The following is a 10,429-nucleotide window of genomic DNA, read 5'->3' on the forward strand; positions in this document are numbered from 1 at the left end:
AAAGAAAGAAAGAAAGAAAGAAAGAAAGAAAGAAAGAAAGAAAGAAAGAAAGAAAGAAAGAAAGAAAGAAAGAAAGAAAGAAAGAAAGAAAGAAAGAACAGAATTCAAATACACTAAAATAAAAAAATAAAAAAACATTTTTTTTGGACAGAAAGAAACTAAGAGAAAAAAGTATATTTTAACAAACTTACATTCTGATATATTTTATTCAATGGAAAGTGAACACTTAGGGGGATGATTAATGCTGCATAGTCAAAAGAGTTTCCTGCAGGTCAATAGCACAAATATTTTTGGCAGGGTTGTTCTGAAACCTTGCATAAAGTCCATTGCATGCAAATTTAGATACTTCTAGTGCTAAATCTGAGGAAAATTGACATTTTCATTGTGTCAGTATGTTTGAGACAAAAAAACAACATAATAGTAAATCTAGTGTAAGACAAAAATCATAACCTTCTTAGCTTATTAGTGTATTTGATGTTAACTCAATTTTGTACATCCCGTTTGTTTTAAAGGTTTAAGAGGAATGGTAAGATTTGTTTCGCTGGTAGCAATAATGCATTCTAGAAATAGTACAAGTGTTCTTTTATTTTGAAGAGATAACAGTCCCTTTACCTCATTTTCAAACCTTCTTCTGCTCTTTCTGTAAAAACTGAAACTTTATATATGTTTAAAGGCTGAGATGGGGTTACTAAGTCTGCACAAGTTTAAAGGCACTTTAACAAAAACAATGGAGGTGTTGAATTATAAGAAGGGATAGTTCAGGATCAAATAAGAATTACAGATTCCCTTCATTCCTGTAGTCACAACAATAACTAGGGTTAGGAATATCAGTTTAAATGTGCTTTAAAATTTTGTTAATATGCTCCGATATAAATACCTGAGAGGTTTGAGGGTCTTCTGAAATTGACAAAACGCTCTACAAGTAGAGACCATTTTTAAATTTCACTTGGGGCCAGATGCTTCTTCCCCTTTTCTTCAAGTATTTGACTGTAAAATATGTATGTAACAAATCTAATGTAAAAGATTCACTTCAATGGTACAGTGTTGTGCTAGTTAATCTTAAAAAAAAAAAAAAAAGTACTCCGATCCAGCTTTACTTATGTTCTAAATTCAGTCTGCCCTTCTGCACTGCAGCTGGTCCTCCTCTGTCCGGCAACACAACACGGGCGGAAAGTTTAAAAGTGTTCGTCTATTCTGTTATTAGTTTTCATGAGCCTCCAGTTAATATTCTCACTTGTAAAGAAAGAATATTATTTTTAACAGGCGATAAAAAAGAGGGATTACAAAAAATCTAATCCAACAATCCCAACGTGCGTGCATCCTTCCAGACGCGTCAAAACCTGCCTGTCTGTCTGCTGCTAACGCACGCAGACTCTGAGCAGTCAGCCGGATCACGGTGAAGGAAAACACTGCGCTTCTATTAAATGATGTCAGGCTGCGCAGTTCATCACACACACACGCACGCACACACACACCCACACACACATGAAATATACATATTCTTTAAGAAATGTGTGTTTTATTTAAGATTTCTCATTTTCACTCTGATATTGAACTGCTCCCACTGAGAACTCTGCTCTCACACTGACTCTAGTGCCTCTTGCACAGATGCATTCTGCTTTTTGTCAGAAAGCTCCACAGATCTGCACTCTCATGTTTGTCCTCTATGGAAGGATAGATCAATACTACCAATACAGACATTAATATTAGTTCTGGATCAATACCAGTGTGGTACTATTACTATTTATTTGTTTTTTTTCTTTACTTTTAGTAAGTTTAAAAGCAGACTTTCTTCCATAAGCCTCTCATGTACAGCCGCAGTTGAACACACGTCCGGGTGTTCGACAGGAATTTGATCCCAAACGCGCAACCAAACCGTTCTGAAACGTTTAGCACTGACGGTGGTAAAATCTCACGTTTTACCTCATTAAGCAATGAAGCTGGTACAAAGTACCTGTTGTTGACGCTCTGCTCTTTATGTTTTACGTGTAAATAAAACATAACATAAAGCCATTGCAGCTTTGCTCTGTTCAGCAGCTCCCGAGTTAGGACGGATTTTTACATCAACTTAAAATCCAGCGTCTTCCTGATCTGGTGACAGCCAGGATTCTGGTGTCATATAGATGCTTGCACCATATTTTTTTTCTCCCGCTGCTCTCGGCTGAGATTTAAGTAGGTCAGGCTCTTCAAATGATTAACGTTGTGATCATAATAAAACTTTACATTGCCAGGTTTAATCGCCACTGTTTCTAAACATGAGAGACTGAATGAAAGCCTTTGTATCTCTTCCCATTCGATGGCTCATTAGAGATTGAGATGAAGGTTTTTTAAAATGTATTTTTCTCAGGCTTACCCGTCTGTACTTCTCTACAAACTGCAGCACTGCAGACAGACAGGAAGCCTGTTGTCTATATTGACCAAGATTACAGCTGAAGGGCAACAAAGTGGCTTAATTTAAGGGGGCAGTATTATGTCAAAATCGACTTTTTGAGCTTTACGTCATGTTGCAGAGTCATTCCCTCATCGAAAACATACCCATAGAGTTGCTTTGATTCTTTCAAGCATGTTTGAGAAATCCTTGAACTTCCCATGGCAACCGTTCAGGTTTTTAAGATGCCTGGGGGAACCAAAGACCACCTTTCATGCACAGCTCCTCCCCAGAGATGTAGCTTCCAAGCTTCTGCATTACAGGGTACTCTGCTCCTTCAAACTAGTAGCAGCAGAAATTAGCAAACACATCTGCTCAGTTGTCTGATGAACGTTTGCGAAAGCTTCATAGCGTAATGTTGACGCGCTGGAGGCAATGTGTGGGAAAGAGCAGGAACGTCTCAAAGAGGCAGAGGCCCAGTTACAAGATGCTAAATTGCAAAGTGAAATTTCTCACGAGTCATGTTTGATGTATGCAGTAGTTTTATAATAAGTGATAGGGACAGTTACTGTGTGCCTATAGAAAACACATAATACTGCCCCTTTAGAGGTTGAACAAGTTGACAGTTAAAAAAGAACAACTGATCAGTCCAGCCAGAGAAAGACAGATAATTATTAGGTGTGAACATTGCCTCTCTTTTCCTGCAGTCATTTACTTACACTTCTCATATATTTTTAGTCAGAACAGTGGTCAACATGTGCAGTGTTTTAAGAGAAGGTGTATGTATTTGTTCTGCACAGTTGCCATTAGAAGCCACTGTGGGAGGTTTTAGGTCAGCTCTGGGTTGGAAGGACGGAGTGATGAAGGTGTGTGCCTTGTCCTGCTATTTATATGGTTTTTTGTTTTGTTTTGTTTTTTTAGCATGTTAGTTGTTTTCTGCAATTTAAAAAGGGGGCTATTCAAAGTTTTTAAAATTGTTTGATATTTCTAAAAACCCATCTTAAATAAGCTCTGTAAGTTCATAGTTCATCATAGTTACTATTTTTGAAAATTTGCTTGAATACATTGGTTGTTTTTTTGAAGACATACAGCTGCCATTATTCAAGTTAACACGGAGTGTGTTGTTTTGGCTTGGACTCATGAAGCTCACACCCATTTGATTAGCTCCATGCACTGTATTCACACTGTATTTAACTTTATTTCTCTTTGAGTAATGCATAAAAAAAAAAATCTGCAAATTGATTCTTAAAAATATTAAAACATTATTTTACATGTTGTTTCACCAGCAATGGAAGATAAATAAAAACAAGGAGACAGCATATATCTCTGTAGTGATTATGACAGTATTTGTTGAAATGTAACAGGACCACCATCATGTCTCCCTTCCATCACACCTTCCCCTGTTAAAGTCACCTTGGTAGATTGTTCAAGTTCCTTCTGCAGGTGTGATAGGCAAATGTTCTGATAAAGCAGTTTCTGTCTCTTAGTTATCGTCGTGACTAAAACAATTCCTAACTGTGCTTTGCCTCCTTTTACATCACTGCTGAAGATGCTTAGACAAACTACCTTTTGCTGATCTACACTGACACTCTCACATCCCATAATAATTTATTTCGTTCTGGTTAAATAAAGCAAATTAGCAAATCTATCTGCATGTCTGTGTGAATTCTTTTCTTTTTTGATGCCGATCTTAAAACCAAGCAAGTCACATGTGGTGATTCCTAAACCAATCAGCTGTCACGTTTTGCCATCCGGGCTGAGGGCACCGTTGGACCAATGAGCTTACAGATATTCATTTAAAATGGGTTTTAAACTATTTTTAAAAACAAAACATCTCAACTCTTAGAAAGCCATCATTGTGATGCTCTGTACATCTTCAGTAATCAGCTTAAAATAATTTCTGGTGTCAGTTTCATACATGTTATGTCTCACCGTGGTTTTAAAAGACGCATGTATGTTAGTCAGAACAGAGGATACTTATCTCAGTTAGCCTCAGCCACACACTTAGCCAACCAATAGATGTAGATATAATCACAGCTGCACAGCAGTGAGTGGATTCCTCTGTCTATTCAGCTACACATTCCAGAAGACACAGGTTTGTGCCACACTGTAGCAGCTATGAATGTGGAGAAAGTTTGTCAATTGATAAACATACAGGTTAAGCAGTAAGATAGTTCCCCCAACTCCATCACTCTGTTCTTCCAACCCTGAGCTGGCTTGACTCATCAAAACATCTTACAAGTCAGACCAGAGGTAGACCATACTGCACTCTGTAAATAGGATTATACCAGCAGAACAAATATCTTTACTCGGTTTACAAGTCAGTGTGTACATGCATGTTTTTAAGAATGGTGTTTACAGTTCACAGTTCTCGTTGTCCAATTCAGTTAGTTTCCCATAATCTGGGATGAACTCTGAATAAAACCAGCACATTTCAAAGAACACGGAAATGTCACAGTTATTCAATAAAATCCAGTAAGAATATAGTTTTTTTTTTCCTTCAACAAGAGAGCAGAAAAAAACCCACTTGTGGCCATAAAGGATACAGCATCGTGTTTAATCCTGCTAACACACACAATCTGAGTAGAAGGACCAGAAATGAACAAAATGCAGAAGGTATTTGTACATGAGACACTGAACATGTACAGAAAATGGTTCTGTGGAGAAGCCATTGGTGTTTGGGAAGTGACATCTGACTTTTGAGTGGAAACAATAAGATATTAGAATTGAAAATATTTGTTCTCGTATTTTGGAAGGATATTTTCCCAGCAAAGGAAGGTGTAAGACACCAACCATTTACTTTATTTTATTTGATTTTTTTTTTTGCGTTAAATATTTAATATTCATAGTTAATGCGTGTGGGAAGAGTTTTGTATGGCTTGGTAACATCTTTACACTTTTCGATCTAGTTACAAAAATCAATTTTAAATCTTTTTTTACCACTTATATCACAAATTATACATATTATGACAAATTATACATATTATGATTGATTATTCAATCGGTTATCATTCAAGAGAAAGCTATATATATATATATTTTACAGATATTTTCATTATCAGAGTTTTATATACCATGCTCAGGGTACCAGTTTGTTTGTGAGGGAGGGTGGGTGTGGATGCTAAATGCCCCTCTTCCAACGGGGTCAGGATTCCTCAATTCTTCACCATCACCATCAGTATGTTCAGAATCTTAACAGGGTTTCTGGACAGCCCCTCCTGTGTGCCGTCCTCTGGGACGTAGCACACCGTTATTTATGCACTGATCACTTTGAGAAAATGGCAACCTAGCTAGGACTGTTACAAAATCACTGACAAGGCTGTCCTGTTTTCTATACCTAGTCTCTTTGGAGCTTCAGCTAGTCGTTCCCTTGGTGACTGTAACGCCAAGAATGGTTCTGACAGACAGATGCTTTGCTAACGTACCCATAACCCTTGTACGTTTTTACAGTTTGTCACGTTTAAATTTAGTTAATACCTAATTTTTCAATTGGAATGGAAGGAGAAAGACCAAACATGAAGTATTGCATAATTGGGACGCCGCATGAAAAGGAAAGAAAATCCTTTTAAAGTATAATGTACTCAACCCCTTTGACTAAACACTTCATAGAACCAGTTTTCACTTCGGTTACAGTTCCTTGGACGTCATAATGCCACCAGTTCACTGATGTTCTCTAGCAAACCTCTGAGAACTTCAAGAAACAGATTTAAATTACACACATTTTACTCAGCAGAAAAGAACACGTACATCATTTGTCACATTTTTATTTTTATAAAAAATTTGAAAGTTGTGTATCACTCTGTGGCGCAGCCAGGAATTGCTTTTTGGGCGGGCCTAAGAAAAAATTAGTGGGCCAAATATATATTAAAATTTAATTTACAAATACTTTATAGATCCCAAAGGGAAATTAAATGTTGTAACTCATATTAGTTCAAATTCTTCAAAGAGTTATTTTAGGTGGTGATTTATGTATTTGAATTTATTCATTTGATGTGTCAAATTTATTATTGTAATGTTTCAATATAATTGTAATCCACATCGTATGATCATCAAGCTGAAATTTAACTATCTCTGCAGTCACCAAGTTTTGAAATCCTGCAACTTGTGACCAATTGAAGTGATCAAAAGTTGACAAGACTTTCTAAATGTTACCTGATCCCACAAACACCCCTGTCAGTAGAATAGTCCCTCAGCAGTGGTTCAGCATTCCTGTAACGGAACCAACAGATTTTTCAGTCACTGTTTAAAAAAAACCTTATCAAAGATGATGGATATTGGGAAAATTATTATAATTTAATCTCATCATAATATCTAACCGTATCTACCTCATTGATGCAACCAAGAATTGTTGCATGAACATCACATGTCCGGCCCACAATGCATTGTGAACAGCCTTCCGAGCCCTGCTACCTTAGCTTGACGCACTCACCAAAACAGTGGCGTAGTTGTGTTTATATCTTTGTTCTTGGTTTGAAAATGTTAAGACATATTAATATTTTACTCAGTGATGGGGCCAGAAATCTTTTCTGCCAAGCCTGAAAAAATGGGTGGGCCAAATAAATCTAATTGAAAGGAAGTATATTTGTAAGTTCCACTTTTATTTCAACAGATTCATAAAAACAAAAGCAGTCGCTATACTTTTTCATTGTCTGCCATTTTGGCTAAAGTGGGTAAAAAAAAAAAATCCTGTCAATTGTACCTCAATTATTTGCATTGATAATATTTAGTTGCACTTCATTGTTTAATATTTAAACAATCTGAAGATTAAACTTTTTCTCTACAGTGAGATAATTTTGAAATCACAGAACCTTTCACCAGTTAAAGTGATCAGAAGTTGGCTAAACTTTCTGAATGTTACCTGATCCCGCAAACATTCCTCTTAACGAATAATCCCGTAGCAGTGAGGTACCTGAGCTAGACGCACACCAAACCTCTCACCAAACCATAACTCTTCAACGCGCCGCCATCAGCTCTTAGATGGCGTCCAGATGAGAGATGTACAGAGAACAGAGCCGGCAAGAGAAAGTGATTCTGACTTTCTCTCTCAAAACCTTGCAAAGGTTTTTTGAGATCCTGCAAAATATTTGAAAAATCCCAATTAAGTTGCTATACCAAATTATACGACCCATCATAATTTGTGACTGCAGGACGTGATTACATATTTCTCTGCTTAGAGATAAAAACTTGTATTGCGTTTAGAATCCTTTATAAAACGCTTATTGACTTATTAAATGGTCACAGTGGGTTTCGACATGGGCAATCACTGTGATGGTGTGTCAAATACAAAATAATACATTATGTTTTTCCTGTTAAGGCTAACAAAGAAGCTGCAAAGTTAGCATAAAGGATCCTGTAATACAGGTGATCTTGATACATTTTCACAGGACCTTGAGAAACATTTGCAGGATCTTGAGAAAGTAAGTCAGGATCATTTTTTTCCATGTCCTCTGACAGGCTGAGTATTGATGATAAATTGATGGAAGTTTTTTGTGATGTTCTCTGTGTGTGAAGTTGAAGGCGTTTGTGCGTCAGCACCAAGCGGTGAGGTGTGTGTGTAAACTGACAAAATGAAATGGCTGTCAGATTTTTTTTTGTCACCAAATTCCAATTCACACACAACTACTTAATGCAGACCAAAGACTGTTTCAAGTTTATGCACAGAGAACATTGTAGAGGTAACTGATTCAATCAATAAAATAATAAAATTCCATCTTATCATCGACTCTGACCTTGAAAGCATCTTGCTCCACTACGGTTCTCTATCACTCTAATTTACGGTGTGGTTCGCTCCTCTCTGCTGTGGACCCCAGGAGTCCGAGAAGCTAAATTAAAAGAAAACAATAGATTGCACAACAAAAGCAATGATAAATGGGATTGGTGGTGTGATTTACTGTCGTTCTCAACTTCCAAAATGAATGTTTTCCCTCCATCACTCTCTCATTTCATCTGCCTTGTCTGACACTTTGAGAGAGAAACTTTTGGACATGAGGCTTTGGAGTGTGTTTGGTGAAGGAGAGCAATTCTGTGGGATTTTCTCCTCATTCAGAGAACGATACCGACTTCTGATCACTTCACACAGTGAAATGTTCTGATTTAAAAAAGTCAGCGACCAGCCTGCTGTCTGCTTAACACATAAAACAAAATTGTTTATTTAAGTAGGCCAAAAAATGTGGAAAAGTTCCAAGATGAATGATGACTTTGAAGGTACAGTAAGAGTAATTAATACCTGTCTATATGGTCATCCTGTTTCTACTTTTATTTCTGTTATTAAAGCTGCACAAAACAAAATGCAGATAAAAGATGATAATTATTTCTATAAATCAGACAAATCCTTATGAATGGAGAAAATGGAATATTAAAGGCAGAACATCTTTGAATATAAAATAAAAATGTGCTTTTGTACTTTATATAGAAAATATTTATTTTTATATGTAATTCTCTAAACATTGTTCTTGAAATGCTCATTCCAGATTTTGTTAAATAAGTGGTAAAATAAAGAACTTCAGGCCAATATTTATACATCAGCATCAAGAATATTTTTCAAGGTTTGTCAAAAACAGTGGAAATTTGTGATTGGTGAAAACATAACAGATTTTTATTTTATTAAATTAGAAGCATTTTTAAACGTTGTTACATGATTATTATTAAAGTCTAATAAGTTAAAATGTCTTAGTACAGATTTTGGCTTATTGTGATTTTATCTTTTTTTTTTTTTATTCAACGTAGTTCTGTTGTAATTTTACCCTCACACTGTATAGATGAAATGTGTACACTAACTAAAAACATTCACAAGACAAAAAAAAAAAACATAATTCACAAAATAAAGGCAGTCTAACACAAACAGGAGTCATTTATTCTGCATGAATTTCGAGATGCTGCGATGGACCGGTGACGTGTCCAGGATGCGCCCACCTCCCCTGGGGACCCTGCATGGATAAGCATGTATATCCTCCATATCGCAGAAGATAAGGTGCAAAAAGCTTATTATTCCTAAATGTGTGCAGATATGGAAACAAAGCAATCACAAGACCGTTAGACGTTATTTATCCAGGATGCATTGCAAGCGTGAACTACTACGTGTGACAATATTTTATTAAAATGTATAAAAACTAAACAACCTACAGTATTGCATTTAAAATAAACATTTCTCAAATAAATTCTATTACTACAACTAATCATAGATCCCTTTAAATCAGTGGTGTCAAACTAATTTTTATTTTGGGCCGAATCAAAAATCTGAATGTTCTTAAAGGGCYGGTTGCACCAGAATCTATTGATAAAACCAATAAAACTGTTAAAATATCAATAAATAGCTGTTCCTCCAGGATTTGTGATTATTTTAGTGTTTATTTTTGCAATCAAAATGACAGATTTTGTGGTGAAAATTAAGAAATATTTATAATTGTTTTTTTTACAGTATTTACGCTAATGTATGATAAATGTGACTTTATCACTCGCTGCATCAGTTACGGATTCAATGTTTTTGACCAATTTTGAGAAAATTAGCAGTAAAATCAGGACAAAAATGTGGAAATTTGTTGACTTTGTGTGATTTTTGCAGATTTGTGAAAAACTGGAAGGACTCATTGATGTAATTTGGAGTCCAGAGGGCCACATAAAAAGCTACTGCGGGCCAGATTTGGCCCCCGGGCCTTGAGTTTGACACCTGTGCTTTAAATGTTTATGTGATGAATTGAGACGGTCTTGTGAGAAATTCTGTTCCCCTGAGAAAATCTGTTCCCCCGTTGTCGGGAGCGCGCATTGCAGCCAGAGAAGTGGATCCGGCGGATCTGACCATATTTACGGCGCTTCTGATCGATTTCTCGGTAAAAACTACTCATATAATCATGTCAATGTTGTAACTTTCAGTTTAATCGGCAGCTATCAAAATAAAAATACATACATACATAAACGTGGTCTTGTGTGGAGGTCTTTTTACGCTGTTTTGTGTTATTTTAAACGCGAAGTGAATCGATCTTTTTTTCAGCCTTTGTCTCGTAAGCCTGACAAATAAGTCAGTCAACAAACACAGGTTTCCAACACGTTGTGTGCATTTATAAT

General features: G+C 36.2%; 1 protein-coding gene across 1 annotated transcript in view; it reads left to right on the top strand.

The window, feature by feature from the left end:
* The window catches only part of nat16 (N-acetyltransferase 16), a 57,239-nt gene that overhangs the window by 29,770 nt on the left and 17,040 nt on the right, over positions 1–10,429 (top strand). The gene's annotated exons all lie outside the window — the stretch shown is intronic.

The sequence above is a fragment of the Poecilia reticulata genome, linkage group LG18 (genome assembly GCF_000633615.1).
Source record: "Poecilia reticulata strain Guanapo linkage group LG18, Guppy_female_1.0+MT, whole genome shotgun sequence".
NCBI classification, from domain to species: Eukaryota; Metazoa; Chordata; class Actinopteri; order Cyprinodontiformes; family Poeciliidae; genus Poecilia; species Poecilia reticulata.